We start from the raw sequence: 14,746 nt of genomic DNA on the forward strand, positions 1-14,746 counted from the left end.
GTGTGTGTGTGTGTGTGTGTGTGTGTGTGTGTGTGTGTGTGTGTGTGTGAAGTCAACCTCAGGTTTTGGAAACAAGGTCTCTCACTGGCCTTGAGTTTGCAGATTAAACTAGGTTGACTGGTCAGTGACAGCCATCCTCCTGTCTCTGTATCTTCCTATCTGAGATGACAAATACATGCAACTGTACCTAGCTTTTTATATGGGTGCTGGAGTTTGACTGTAGGTTCTTTTAGCACTCAGTCTTTAGTTTCTACAGTACCATTCTCTGTATCAAAGCTTTCTGAAAACCACTGTAAAAAGGATAAATATCCAGCAAGTGTTGTTCTTCCTCCATTGGTAGGAAGCACGGGGTCAGATGTGACCCAACATTTTTCTCATGACTCAGCATCAGTATTTTGACTCTATTATCTCTAACTACAAGTCAGTCTCAGAAGGAGACCCCCAGGCATCTGAACTTAGAAGAACTGAGTGTGTCCCCTCTGACAGTGCTCATTTCTGGCCTGGTTTCTCCAGCCCTGCTTCTTGTAGATATGTAGGTAAGTATATCAAGTCTAATTGCATGCCCTTTGTGGCTAAGACCATTTCCTTGATGTCATGTATTACACTAGAAATAAACAGATTAAATTAGCCTCCTTAAGGTGAACTCCTGAAGGACATTTGTTTTGGACATGGAGGTAGGCTTCGTGTCTATTTTACTGTTCTTCCTCTACAAAGAATATCAACTTAGTTTAAACATGCCCTCACAAATGCAAAAATCTTTGTACTGTTTTTATTGTTTTAAAGACAAGATCTCTTGTAGCCTATACTTGCTTCATGTAGCTGAGGTTGATCTTGAACTCCTGATCTTCCTGCCTCTTTCTCTGAGTGCTAGGATTGATTACAGGCCTGTGCCAACCGGCCTGGCTGCAATGCTGATCGTTTTTGTTTGCTTTTCATTGTTGCTGCTTCATTCAAGAGGGGAAAAATGGATTGTGAGAACATTGCCTTCTGAGTATTTTGAATACTTCAATTCGCAATGAACATTGTATCCCAGTCTATTATTTTGGAGGAAATACCATTTTAAGAGACAGTTTCCTTTGGGAATAGTTCTAGGAATAGTGACTTTACATATGTGTGAATGCATGTATATGCATATATACATATTTACATATAAATACATAACTATGAATTCACTTTTATTCTATATTATTTCTGAGAGCAGCAGTGACAACAGGAGAGGAAAATGGGTAAAAATCCGTGGGCCTACCTGACAGTCTTCAGTACTCTCTGGTATCAATGAACAGATCAGGACTTTTGTAGAGCTCTTTGGAAACATCTTGAAAGTGTCCTTTTGATAGAGATGGTGGATGGGTGACCTGTCCTTGGTGGTGAGTGTCAGCTAAGGCTGGCATGCTCTGTTTGCAGTCACAGTCTTGGAAGACTCTGGAGTTTGCCTTTAGCGTGTGAAGGTGAGTGGTTTTTGAAGGAGTCTGTCAAGGACACTGGAAATCAGATATGTGCTTCCAACCATGCATTCATAAAATCCTCCACGATAACTGGAAAGAAAAAAACTTAGCTTGGTTCCAGGGGACATGACTCAACTTCTGTTCTGCAAAGATCTCAATTAAGGAAAGTCTTATCTTGTAGCCTGGCCCTGGGCTGAGGCTTGGCCAGGGAAGGAAGGCCTTTCAGGTTAATTTAAGCCCCAGAGAGGCAGTAAAAGAGTTTAAGAGTTGCTGCTGTTGCTGATCTCACAGAAGCAGGGCCTGCCTCCCTGGTAAAACTTAAAGGGCATCGAAAGTTCATGCTGTCCCTGGTCTCCCTCCAAACCCCCTGACTCTCCTGCAGATAGTCGTGATTAGAGATGCTGGGCAAGGGTGCTATCTCTAGGTGGCCCCAGTAAACAAGCCTATCCCTCACTGGAACCTATTACTAATTCCCTCTGCGAATACAAGCAGACAAATAAGTCAGGCAGCCCTCATCAGCCTCTTACCTGAAATACTAGAGGGACCCATTTCTAAGTAGGAAATCCCAGGTCAGTAGGGGCTTGATATTAGTTACTTATACATTGCTGTGTGTGTCCAACTTACCTGATATCCAACTTAAGGGTGGAAAGATATTTTGGCTCATGATTTCAGAGCATTTCAGTCCACCACAGGAGGAAAAGCATGATGACTGTGTGTGGCACCGGGCTGTTCACATCATAGCAGACCATGAACTCAATTTTTATGCTACAAGGCTTTGGGCTTAGCAGATTTTCAGGAGAAATGGATATTAAAACATTGGTAACTTTCCAGGATGACACTGATAGTTTACATTTTTTTGCTAGGGTTTTACATTTTCCTTCATTGCTTTCAAAGAAGGATATTAGTACAAGAGACAGTCATTTGAATCCCAGCCGTTGATGGAAGTCCGTCCACACACTGCTTCTTGTTTACTGTGGCAGCTACTTCCCATGGAAAGAAATTGAATGAGAAAGCTGCTGACCATATGAGCACTGGTTTATGCTGTTTGGATCTCAAGGTTAGTAGCAGTAGCTGAACAAGTTCCTGTGTATTTTTCTGTTTGTGATCTGGACATTCTCTGTCATTAAGAACATGAACACTGGTGCACACCCATGTTCCCAGTACTCAGGATATAGAAGCATGGAGGATCAGGATCTCAAAGTCATCCTCAGCTACATTAGGAGTTGAAGCTAGCCTGAACTACATGAGACTATTTCAAACACAAAAAAGAAAACAAAAGAATAAGGAAGAGAAAAAAGAAAATTGTTCTTTGGGGCAGTCTTCTTATTACTAATTCACAGTGAATTTTCACCACACCTAGATATGCAGTATATTTCTTCCTCAGCATTCTGTTAGTGGTACAATTTGGTTGTTTCATTTGTGACATTTTCATGGGTGCCTATCAGGTACTTCAACTGAATCTAACCCCAATAGCCCTCCTTTATCTCCTTCATCCTGCTTCCCCTTCTATGTTTCAATAGGTTCCCTGTTACTTTCATGTTCATTAAAAACTTGTTTCTTTTTTTATAACCTGAAATTCCAAATATTAGAGAAAATATATGACACCTGTTTTCCCAAGTCTGGCATATTTTGCTTAAAATAATGATCCATCCATTCTGAGGCAAATGGAACAACACTGTTCTTCTTTATAGTTGCCTATACCCCATTATGTTTAAACACAGGATTTTCTTTGCTTTATTTATCTGTTGATACACATCTAGACTAATTCCATAATTTGGCTATTGTAAATAGTGCTGCTACAAATGTGGGCATTCAAGTATCTTGGATTCTTTTGGGTACATATCCTGGAGTAATAAGCTGATTCATAAATTAGTTCTATTTTTATTGTTATTGTGTGTGTACATTATAAGAGTGGGTGTGCATATGGACTCAGAGGACAACTTTTGAAGTAAATTCTTTCCTTCTATCTTTATATGAGTTTCAGAGATTGATCTCAGGCAATCAAGCTTGGCCTACAAGTACTTTTACCTACTGAGCCATCTAGCCAGTCCTGAGTTGATTCCTACTAACAGTAAGTGATAAGTCTAGTTTCCATCTTCTATATGTGGACAGTCAGTATTCACATCACCATTTCTTAAAGCAATGCATTTTCTTGAGATAACTTTAGTGTAAGTTTATTTCTAGGACTTTCATTCTGTTTCACTGGTCCATGTGCCTGTTTTCATGACAGTACTGTACTGTTTTATTTTTTGGTTTTGGGTTGTGGGCTTTATTTTTATGTCCATGTAAGATACACTGAAGTCAAATGCTCTAACACCTTTAATGTTGTTCTCCTGCTACACTTGACCTAAGAGGCCAATAAGTAATGTGTTTTTCTCTTTCTATAAAGAATGTTGTGAAGTGAAATCTTTAATATCAGATTGAATGTATCTAGAATTACCATGAAAAGTCCAGAAAGGTGTAACTGTTGAGATTTACCCTCTTATGGGTAGTTCTATTCACTAGACTGACATCAAGTAAAAAGGAGAAAGCAAGCTGAGTACTAGCAAGCATCATTCTCTGCTTCTTGACTACAGAGACAATGTGCCCACCTGACTCATATTCTTGCCCAAATGCCTCCCCACCATGATGCATGGTATCCTTAAAATTGTGAGCCACAATAAAGCATCATTCCGGTCAGTCTCTCAAGATAGTCTAGATAGTACATCTTGCCCCTTAAGAACACTGTATAAACTGTCAAGAAACTAAGGATGTGAGCTCACTTGTTACCCTAATTAATCTTGCTCACCTATTATGTCTTCTTATTGCACATCACAATCCCAGCCTCCGTGAATGACACAATGATGAAAAAGACCGCCGTTCTTGCTCTGCATGCTGGAAGTGCGAAGGAAGGAAGACAGACAGTTATAATAAAAGGCAGAGTTTAATTACTTAGGAGATGAATAAGACTCAGTGCTACCACCAGGAAAAAAATGACAACACATATTGGTGAGGATGTAGTGAAAGAGAAGCCCTTATTCACTATTAATAGGAATGGGAAATTGAACAACCACCATCAAAAATCAGTATGGAGGATACAAAAAACTTAAGTCACAAAAGCATGACCTAAGACCTAAGTTCGAAACCTCAGAATCTACATAAAAATCTGGGTATAGAAATGCATATCTGTAGATCTAGTGCTGGTTAGGCAGAGACAGGAAGATGCCCCCCCTGCTTAGTAACCAGGTTCCAAGACAGGGTTGTGTTTCAGCAAATAAGGTGGAGAGTGGTTAAAGAAGACTACCAACAGTAACCTCCAGGCACAATCACATGAACAAATATGGATGCATACACACCTGTATGAGCATGTGTACATGTACAATACATATACATGTGAAAAATAAATACCTGAGGGACACTAAGTCAACATAGCATGGAGATACTTGCATGTTAATATTTGTTTGTTGCTGCTCTCTTCATAAGAGCAAAGATATGGAACTGGCCTACATGTCCATCAACAGATGAATTGGAAATGACAATATGGCATACACAATGGAATTTTATTCAGCCTTAAATCATCATCTGCAAGAAAGTGGATGAACTGAAGATCATCATGTTAAGCAAAACAAACCAGACTCAGAAAGATAAATACATGTTTTCTGCCACGTGCAGAACCTAAATTAAAAATTATACATCTATGTATGTGTGTATATGTCTGTGCATTCATGTACTCGTGTTTATAAATCACAAAACCAGGAAAGAGGTTGTGAGAGAGGAGGAAGAGGCCTTTGAGAGTTGGGGAATACAGACAGTAACACAATGTTTCCAGTAGGAAAGCAGAAAGGAGACTAACCAGAAGGAGATGGGCAACCAGTTCCAGCGAGGGAATGGGGAGGGCAGTGGGGGAGGAAAATAAATGTGAGCAACGTATGACACAGGTGTGAAGATGCTGTGATAAAGACATTGCTTTGTGAGACAATTTAATTAGTCAACGTGGAACACAAGACACAAAGCAAAAGATCAACTCTTAAGTGACAGGTGTCCAATTTGGAATAGCTTTTCAAAGGGATGCTTATGAACCAGGTGATTCTAATAGGGATAACCAGACAGAAAAAACAAAGAGCAGGGCTTCACAGGGCTGTCTCTGTCTTTAGAAAGAAACTTGGGGCTAGGGAACTTGTGAATTGCGAGGACTTGTCTTTACTGTGCCAGTCACCAGACCAGGCAGGAGAAGAAAGGGCAGCCCCATTGCAGACCTGGAGCCTCATGAAAGCTACCAGTGAATTTCTGATGAACTATGATGTGTGAGGACTGGAAAGACAAGAAGGAAAGGAAGGCTCTTTTACCCCTAGGAGAAAGGAAAGCCTATGACACATCACCCCTCTCTCCTTGGGTTTGCTTAGTGGACCTGGCATTGTTACAGTTTCCTGTTTTGTGTCTAGATCATGAAGCTCAAATAAGATTCTTTGGCCACTGCCTTTCCTTTCCTCAGCAGCAACTTTATGTTGTTAGGGATTACTGGATGTTTTTCATTGGCTCAGAGATAATAGAGTGATGTGGTGACCAGGGCTGGTATCACTGCCTCAGAACCTGACTTTCTGGTTGTGCCCATCTTCTGTTCCTCAGAATGAGGTTTCAATTCTAGCCACCATGGCTCTGAACAGGACTGTAAGCTTCTGTGGCTGGTAACTCCTGGTGCTCTCCATGATGTTTTTTCTGGGGACCCTAGGTTCTCCCTGCTGAGTAACATCTACTGTTCCTGTCTAGTTAGGGCCAAGATGGCCCCATGCTGCTGCAAAGCCTTCTCATGTCACCATGTGCTCCCCTGGCTTTCTCTAGCATCAGCCTGTATGTTTATTGACAGTGAAGTATGTTTTGATACTTTCTCGTTGTGTAGTCTCACTTTGCTACATTAGTAACTGAAAAGCATTCAATCCAGTTTTCCTATCCAATTTGATTGGCCTTGTCTGGATTTAAAGAAACAACTCACAGGTAGGTAGGTTCTCTCAGAACCCACCTTGTCTTCATTCTCAAGGTAGTTACCCCACATATAGGATAATTACTTATGAATACCCCACCTCAAACATTCAACGTTCACACCAGTACAGTGTTGCCTTTCTCTCATTGATTCATTTGGTTTTCCTAAAATAGAATCTTGCTATATACTCCAGGTTGGCCTGGAACTCACCATGTGTCCCAGACTGGCCTTGAACTTGTGGCAATCACTCTGTCCCAACCTCACAAGTGTTTAAAATTATATGTATGATCTACCACCCCAGCAACTTCTACTTTTAAATTAAAGCCCTGATAAATAGTAAACGGATTATACCAGAGATGTGGGGATTTTTGTTTTATGTGTATGTATGTAGCTTCCCCTCCCCAAAGGACACACAGCTTTGGAGACAACGAAGACAGAGTCTGGCTTCTTACCGAGTGTCGGAGAAGCAGCTCCCTAGCAACTGCCGATAGAAGTCGTCATTAGCAGGCTTTTCTCCACCTCCCTGTGGAGCTGGCTGATGTGACTGGTAATCTGAACATGGCATTTTGCCAAGCACAGGATGGATGTCTAAGAGGATGTGAGAAAAGCCAAACCTGGGGGATGGAGCTACTCAAGGCAGTTTCTGATGAGTCAGCATGGGAAAGACTTCAGGACTGGAGGTATGAAAGGTTTGAAAACAAATTCACCGCTTTCCTTATCCCGTGCTGTACCACACACGTCTGCTCTTGGGATCCTGCCCTGCATCTTGTGCTTTCTGGAATTTTCCTATTGCCCTTGTTGGCTCCTTTTAATCACAGTTGTCTCCAATAGTAAATGACATGACTAGTTGAGAGTGCTTATTCTGTGGTTCAGAAGGTCAAAAAAAGGCTATGCACTCTAGACGGGTGATCTTTTGCCTTTCTAATATAAAAGGTATGTTCCTAACATAACTTTTCTCAATCTTTCTAAAAACTGGTCTAGTGACGGCTAAACACGAAATGAAGAATTCAATTTTTGAAAATTTTATGGATAACTCAAATGTTAGGGAAGAAATGGCTGTAGGGCATGCCTTCTTCAGACCTTTTCATTTACAATAAAAGAAAGACTACTATAAAGTGCATGAAGACCAAGTAATAGAGTATAACAATTATAGTTGATTGTCACTTGACAGAATGTGGAATTACCTAGGATTGTCACTGGGATTGGCAGGGTAGATACTGGGGGTGGTGATGGGGATGCTAATGGGGTGGAAGTGAGATAGGAATGGGGTGGGGATATGGGGGTGCTAAACCATTTCCTTTCTGGGTGGGCTTTGGTCCCAATTTATTGTTCCTGTCCCAGTGTTCATCACCATTTCCATTTTGCTGATGTTGAAAATGAGACTTGAGAAGTGATTCAGCTAAAGCTGGAAGCTAAGTGCCAAGTGTGGGTGGGTTTACTACAGAGTCCATTCAGGTGTAGAGTGGATCTCTCAGGGATCCCTAATTTTACCTCTGGTTTCACACCCAGGCTACAAAGATGAACAGTGCCCAAGGCAGTCAGGTGCCCAAGAATGGAGATAGAATGATACCATTCCTTGGCAATTCTACCCATGTTTGAGGATGCTATGCTAGTTGCCATGGAGACAAAGAGGGCAGGGTAAGTTTCTCTTTGCTACTCAGATCAAGGTAAGGCCAAGAAGGCAGCTCTCATGAATGCTAATGGTGGCTCTCTGATTAAAGTAAATTCCTAATCTGCCATCTTGTACCTCTCTAGCAAATGGTGGACTAGAGAAGGCCTTAGCTTTTCAGAATAGTTAAATATGTCATGTTATGGCTCCTTGCTCCCAAAGGCTGGTCATTTCACTGTTGAGTTATTTCTTTAAAGATGGGTTATATCTCAGAAGGCCTGTGAAGTCCTCTGCTGCCCCAGTATAGAGCATAGGAATCTTTAGGACACGGGTACATGCACAGATACACCCGCACTTGGATACCCACACTTATGAAAGGTGTCATCTCTGTATATGGAAAACTATGTTCCCAGTTGAATCTGCCAAAGTATATGAATACATTTGTTTTTTACCCTGATTTCACATCCATACAAGTATCACCTGGTCATCAGGTTTCTTATGTGGTATGCTTCCATTATAGAGGATTAGGCACATTATGTAGAGGCAAGAAGAAAAGTGTCATTGTAGCTCAGTTGGTAGAATGCTTACCTATTATGCACAAAACACTGGTTTTATCCCCAGAACCAGATAATCTGAGTGTACACATTTGTAACCTCAGCACTTGAGAAGCTAAGGCAGAACTGTCAACATATCAAAAATACCCTCAACTGTACAGAGCATTTGAGACTAGCCTGGGCTACATGAGAACCTTTCTCAACAAAACAAAACAGAACAAGACAAAGCAGAATATTGTAAAAAAAAAAAAACAAAGCAAGAACAAAGTTGTGGGGAACAGAAGAATTTATTGTTGACATGGGTACAGCTATGTAAAGGACCCCAAAGCCTCAGCCCCATGAGAAAGTGGAAAGTTCCGAGGGTGAGGCTCAGAGGGATGGGGTCTATGTGCAGATGTTGACAGTGTGTGCAGAGAATGTCTACCATAGCTTCACCCCTGAAAATTTATGACCTGAGGACTTTACCCCTACAGAGACTGCACCCACTGAAATTGGACAGCTCTGTCCTCTTGATCAAGCTCTATACCATAACCTCTGCTTCCTTGTTTGTCTATATGCAGTAACACATCCTTGTTCATCTAAATACAATAACCCTGCTTCTCTGATCAAATGTTTATAGTAAATATGCTGGGCTTCCAGGGTGCTGTGGCTTCTCCATCAGAGAGCCTAGTCCACCAGATTCTAGCATTTCTCTCTCTCTCTCTCTCTCTCTCTCTCTCTCTCTCTCTCTCTCTCTCTCTCTCTCTCTCTCTCTCTCTGTGTGTGTGTGTGTGTGTGTGTTTTCTTCATCCCCTCACCACCCCAGTAAGGTGCATCCATGGAGCTGTGCTGTAAAAGGTACAAAGTCTTTATATATATTGTCTCTCATGTTAATGATGAATAAGAATCAGCACAGAGTTTGAAACAGAAGCCTAAATCTCTATGCAGAGCAAATGAGCCTCCTCCTCAGAGCTGATGTTTCAGGAGGACACCTGGGTCCTTTGGCCTGTACAGACTCTCTGATGCTGCCAATGGGTCCAAAGAATATAGGTCCTACCAGGGTAGGCTCAGCCTGGTCAAAGGGTGAGGGCAGTAGTCATAATGCCTCTGCTTCTTTTCTTCAAAGGCAAAAACTTCTGGACACCAGGTGAATGTGTCCCAGCAACCTTGCCTAACACTTCTGTAGCCTTTACTGTGTTCAAGGCATGTTTATCCTCAGCTCTTGGAAAATTTACCCTATTTAATTCTGATTATTTTTCACTGAAGTAGACCCAGTTATGGTTGTAATTGTAGAGAAGGAAACTGAAGCACAGAGAGCTTTAGTGATTTGTAATAGGGCATAGAGCAGGGAAGTGGCAGAACTGGAATTTAATCCTAGCTGGTCTAAGAGAGTGATGGTTCAGAGAGCTCTGTGTGGTAGACAGAGTTTCTGTTCCACCTGGTTCCACAGCCGTTTAACCCTAAATAAACACACAGAGACTTGTATTAATCACAAACTGCTTGGGTTATGGCTCAGGTTTCTTACTGGCTAGCTCTCTCTTAATTATTAACCCATAACTATTAATATATATATTTCTATATGACCTTATCTTACTGGAGAATACCCGGTGTCCTATTTTCCCAGTAGTTACATGGTGTCTCCCTGAAGGCATCTCTGAGTCCTCTCCTCAGAATTCTCTTTGTCTGGTAGCCCTGCCGAAATGTTGTTTTTTTTTGTTGTTGTTGTTGTTGTTACTGACTAATCAGTGTTTTATTCATCAACCAATAAGAGAAATATATATATATATATATGGACATTCCCCATCACTGTGTTCCATGTGTTCCCAAGACTCCACTTACTCATTCTGCTTTATACTTATGTCATCATATAAGGCAGGGTGACCTATACCAGAAGACAAAGGGCCTTGGGTGTCCTCTTCCTATCCTATGTGGCACAATTTCTAGGGATTCCTCTACTCACAAGCACAGTGACAGTGACAATGTTGATCTTTCTGGCTACCTTTCCTAGGACCCAGTTCAAGTTGGAAATTGGCTGCTTCTGAAAGAGAGGATGTAGATCCAGAGGAAGCTGCCTCCCTTCTCTACTAGGCAGGCACAGCACCAACACTTCCTGTGAGAACTCTGCTTGCTTTCCTTTCCTTTTGACCCATAAGGGAGGGGAGCTGTTTAGTCTGAGATCATTCTGGGTTCTGTTTCTAATGAACCCTGAAAGGGCAGCTTGTCCAAAGAAGGCTTAGAATGGGAGCCCTATATTTACAGTATGTATGGCCCTGCGCTTTCTCTCTGTCTTCCTCTGTCTCTCTCTCTCCCTTCCTTTCTCCTGTGTCTCGTTGTGTACATGTGTGTGAGTGTGTGTATGTGTGTGTGTGTGTGTGGTGGGGTGTGTGAGCACGTGTTCCTCTGTGTGTGTGTGCAAGCTCAAGTACATGAGTGTGTGTGTGTGTGTGTGTGTGTGTGTGTGTGTGTGTGTGTGTGTAGAACAGCAAGCATAGTCTCTGCCGCCAGAATTATCAGAATATTTGAATTTTGGTCTGTTTGTGGTCTAGGGAGAAGAATCTTTGATGTAGCATATTCAAAGACAGGGCTGGAAATGAATCTGTTGGCAAAGTGCATCACATGAAATAAACCAGACCTGGTGTCTCATGCCTATAATCCCAGCATTGAAGAGAGAGGATTAGAAGTTGAAGGTCATCAGCAACTACATAGAAAATTCTAGATCAGCCTTGATTACACGGCTGTCTCCACAAGTCAAAACAGGGCCATTGAGACAGCTGAAGGGGTGAGGGTGTTCACTGCCCTGAAACCCAAGAGGTGAAAAATAGCTGACTGCTGCAAGTTCTCTTTAGACCTCTATGTGTGACCTCTACACGAATACCCCACCCAAAATAAATAAATAAATAAATAAATAAATAAATAAATAAATAAATACCAAACCCCAGAAGAATGTTCAAAGCCAAAGTGGTTATCTTCTTCTGAATTCTTTGTCAGTTGCTTCTATAGAAAGCTCAGCCTGTGTGTCTTGAGTTATGAGGTCTTGTCTCAACCCTGAGTGGAGCCTTCGACTGCAAGTTTCCTCTGCCTCTGGATGAACTCTGGAGTCTCTGCACCTCTGGGTGGATGATATAATGGTTTAAAAAAAAGTGCTGACATGGAGGGAAGGGAGTGGCAGAGCCACCCTGCCTCCCCCCATCAGAATCAGACAGACTGAGCTGCAGCTAATCCTCAGAATCCCTCCACCTTGGCAGCTGGAGCTCAGTGGCCCTGGGAACAAATGTCTAGGCACACCTCCACATGCATAGGTAAGGAGTGTGCTTTCACGGCTCTGTGCACAGACTCAGACCAGAGATCTAGGAGAATCAGTTTCCATGTTTATGCAAATAGCATAAGGATATTTAAAGGGATATTTTCCCTTTAAAATATATTGTGAGAAGAAAAACGACTTAACGAAAATAATGAAAGAAACACGAATCATGTTTTCAATTTCCTAGTTAGAAAGCACCATTCTGGCTGGCCTACCTCAGCTTAAAATTCTTGTAGTACTTTAGAACTTTTTTCTGTCTCAGAAGTTTTATCAGTGTATACAGCTGACATTCATTTTATCTTTAGAATTCAGTAAGCATTATCTGATGAATCCCTCTGGTGTTCCTTCAATAGCCCTCCTCCCTCAGGACACCTCTTCTCCCCACCTGGGTCACAGAGACAAGAACACTTATTACTTTGTTTTATAGCTGCCCTGAAATGGGCACTGGTCCCTGCATAGTGTAGTACACAGAATTCTAATGAGCACAAAGTGAGTGCCTTGGTCCTTCTCTCTGACAGGAGAGGGTGATGTCAGCCTCTCCAGGAAACACTGGATTGATTTTAAGATTGCTCTGAGGGGGAAGGAGTAGTTTTCTGGTGTGGGTTAGCATGAGGCTGCCTCCAGCCCACACTCAAGCTCAGCATATCTCTCTGTGTGTCCCTATATCTGGAGGGACAGAGACCTGAAGTGACTCCTCAGAAGACAGATGCCCTTCAAAATAAAAGTCAGGAGGGCAGCAGATGCAGATTTCTTTAAGGTTTAAATCTAGGTATTATCCTAGAGTTCCAATGATTATAGCTACTTAGTGTCCAACTCTAGCATTTTCTTTTAATTTTCGACTTCGGTTCATTTGATTAAAATGGAGAATATCTGTTTTGTTTTGCACTACCTCTTCTGTATCTATCTTCCTGCCTCGCTCCTACACATTTTCTCAGCATTAAATGCTGGTGTGGTGAGCTGGCTGGCAGAAGAGGTAACATTCAAGACACACCGTCTAATATAAAGTTAGTTAGGCACTTTCCATGCCACAAGCCAGGCAATAAGTGAAAAATGAAAACCCAGCCCCAGTATATAACCTAATAGACCTCATTCCTCTTTCCCACCTGTCTAGAACACAGATGTTCATGTCTGCTTTCAGACTGCTGCCATCGCAGCCATTCTATTTCCTGTTTTGCAAGTTTCTTTTTCAGCTTTCCAGTTTAGCTAGTAATTAATGAGTTAATGAATTGGCAAAGATTTTTAAAGCCTGTTGAACAATAAGTGTACTATATACTCTAAGGCTGAATTTCCTAAACGTGAGGAGCTCATTCAGTTCTCAGATGTTCTTGCAATGAGAAAAAGAAAACACCAACACTTTCAAACTCAGTGCAGTGACTTCACACATTATATTAACCATTTTTTTTGCAGTGAAGTTCACACTTTATTTTAATTTTTGAGACTGGATTATGCTGAATAGCCTTTGACGGCCTGGAACTCACTGAGATGCCCTACTTAATGTTGAACTCAAAATCCCCCTTCCTCTGGATTTCTAATAATACAGACATGTGCCACCACACCCATCTTAAGGCTTTTCTTCTTTGATTTAGTAGTTGATTTTAGTTGAATAATTTTCTGCTGGAGACAATTCCCAAGAAACATTCTTTAGTAATGACCATTGCCATCAACAATTACTCTCCTGTTCAACTGAACTGCACTATTGAATAATGTTTAAGCTCCATGATGGACACACAAAAATATGCCCTTGGTAATTTGTCATCAAAGACCTTGTACTGAACAGAAACTAGCAATTAATAATATGAAAAAGAGCTTAGGATGTGTGCAATGAATGTTTCATAAGTTACAGTGTCTGGGATGTGAAGAGAAAGATATCAGTATGGGTTCCCATGGACAGGAGGTTCAACTCTAAGTTGAGTTTCAAGGGATTCAGGACCTTTGTGGAGGTAGAGTCCATCATGAACTGAAGGAAGGCAATCACATATAAAAATGGGTTTCCTCACTATATTCTTGAGTTAGTACCTACTATACAGGACTGACTTGAATACCAGTGTCTATTAAGGAAACTTTAAACCCAGAAAGAATATCTCAAATACCAGGCTTATGAAAACTGTGTTTAATTTCTAAAGAAGTGGCATATTTCATAATATCCAGAGTTTTCAAAACCAAGAATCATTGAAGCGTTTATTTCACCACTCTGAAATGTTAGATGAGTCATCTTATTTGGTAAAATGATTACCCAATCCAGGGCACAGGGATTACACCAGGGCAGAACAAGAGGGCAAACAGGATTCAAGATGTGTCTGTGCTGGAGCAGCAAGAACGTGCACCTTCCTCTTTCCAGTGCTTACACAAGGAAACGAAAAACTCTGTCGTGTTTGTTATGTTCTAATCTAGATGGAAATATGAGTAAATAACCATTTGGTTGATGAACCCAGTGTAGTAAACAAGAGTCCCCACGTAAAGCCTGGAAGGAAATTGCCTAGATGTAACTCACTTTCTGCTTCATTAAAGAACAAACTCACTTTTATCTAACTATGATGGAAGGTTGGACAGATCGTCTTTGCTCTACATTTGAAAGACAGGAGAAGATCACATAGAGCAAACAGACAGAAAGAAAAAGAAAAGAAAAACAAGCCAAGCCTGGCACCCCCACATGTTAACAATAAAAAATAATGTACTATTGTCTGGCTGTCCTTTGGGGATGGGAGTAGATAAATAATCTCTTAAGGACATTTGAAGGGTTTCCAGGTGACTTTTACTCTGTCAGAGCATATTATGTTGAACAGAGGTAGAAATTTATAGGCAGCAAATATCTAGCTGATAAGAAAACATACCTGAATTATTTCTAAGTGTCCTAGGAGCCAAGAAGTACCTCAAAGCATGTATGTTTAGGTGTCATTTTTC

General features: G+C 41.3%; 1 long non-coding RNA gene across 1 annotated transcript; it reads left to right on the forward strand.

Moving 5' to 3' along the window:
• The first annotated feature begins 64 nt into the window (after nucleotides 1-64).
• On the forward strand, nucleotides 65-11,491 carry LOC121143242. Its single transcript, XR_005880433.1, has 5 exons — nucleotides 65-2,502; nucleotides 3,430-3,516; nucleotides 6,794-7,082; nucleotides 7,912-8,040; nucleotides 11,091-11,491. It is a non-coding gene; the product is annotated as an uncharacterized LOC121143242 (long non-coding RNA).
• The last annotated feature ends 3,255 nt before the right edge of the window (nucleotides 11,492-14,746 follow it).

This window comes from Mesocricetus auratus, unplaced genomic scaffold (genome assembly GCF_017639785.1).
Source record: "Mesocricetus auratus isolate SY011 unplaced genomic scaffold, BCM_Maur_2.0 Super-Scaffold_100011, whole genome shotgun sequence".
NCBI classification, from domain to species: Eukaryota; Metazoa; Chordata; class Mammalia; order Rodentia; family Cricetidae; genus Mesocricetus; species Mesocricetus auratus.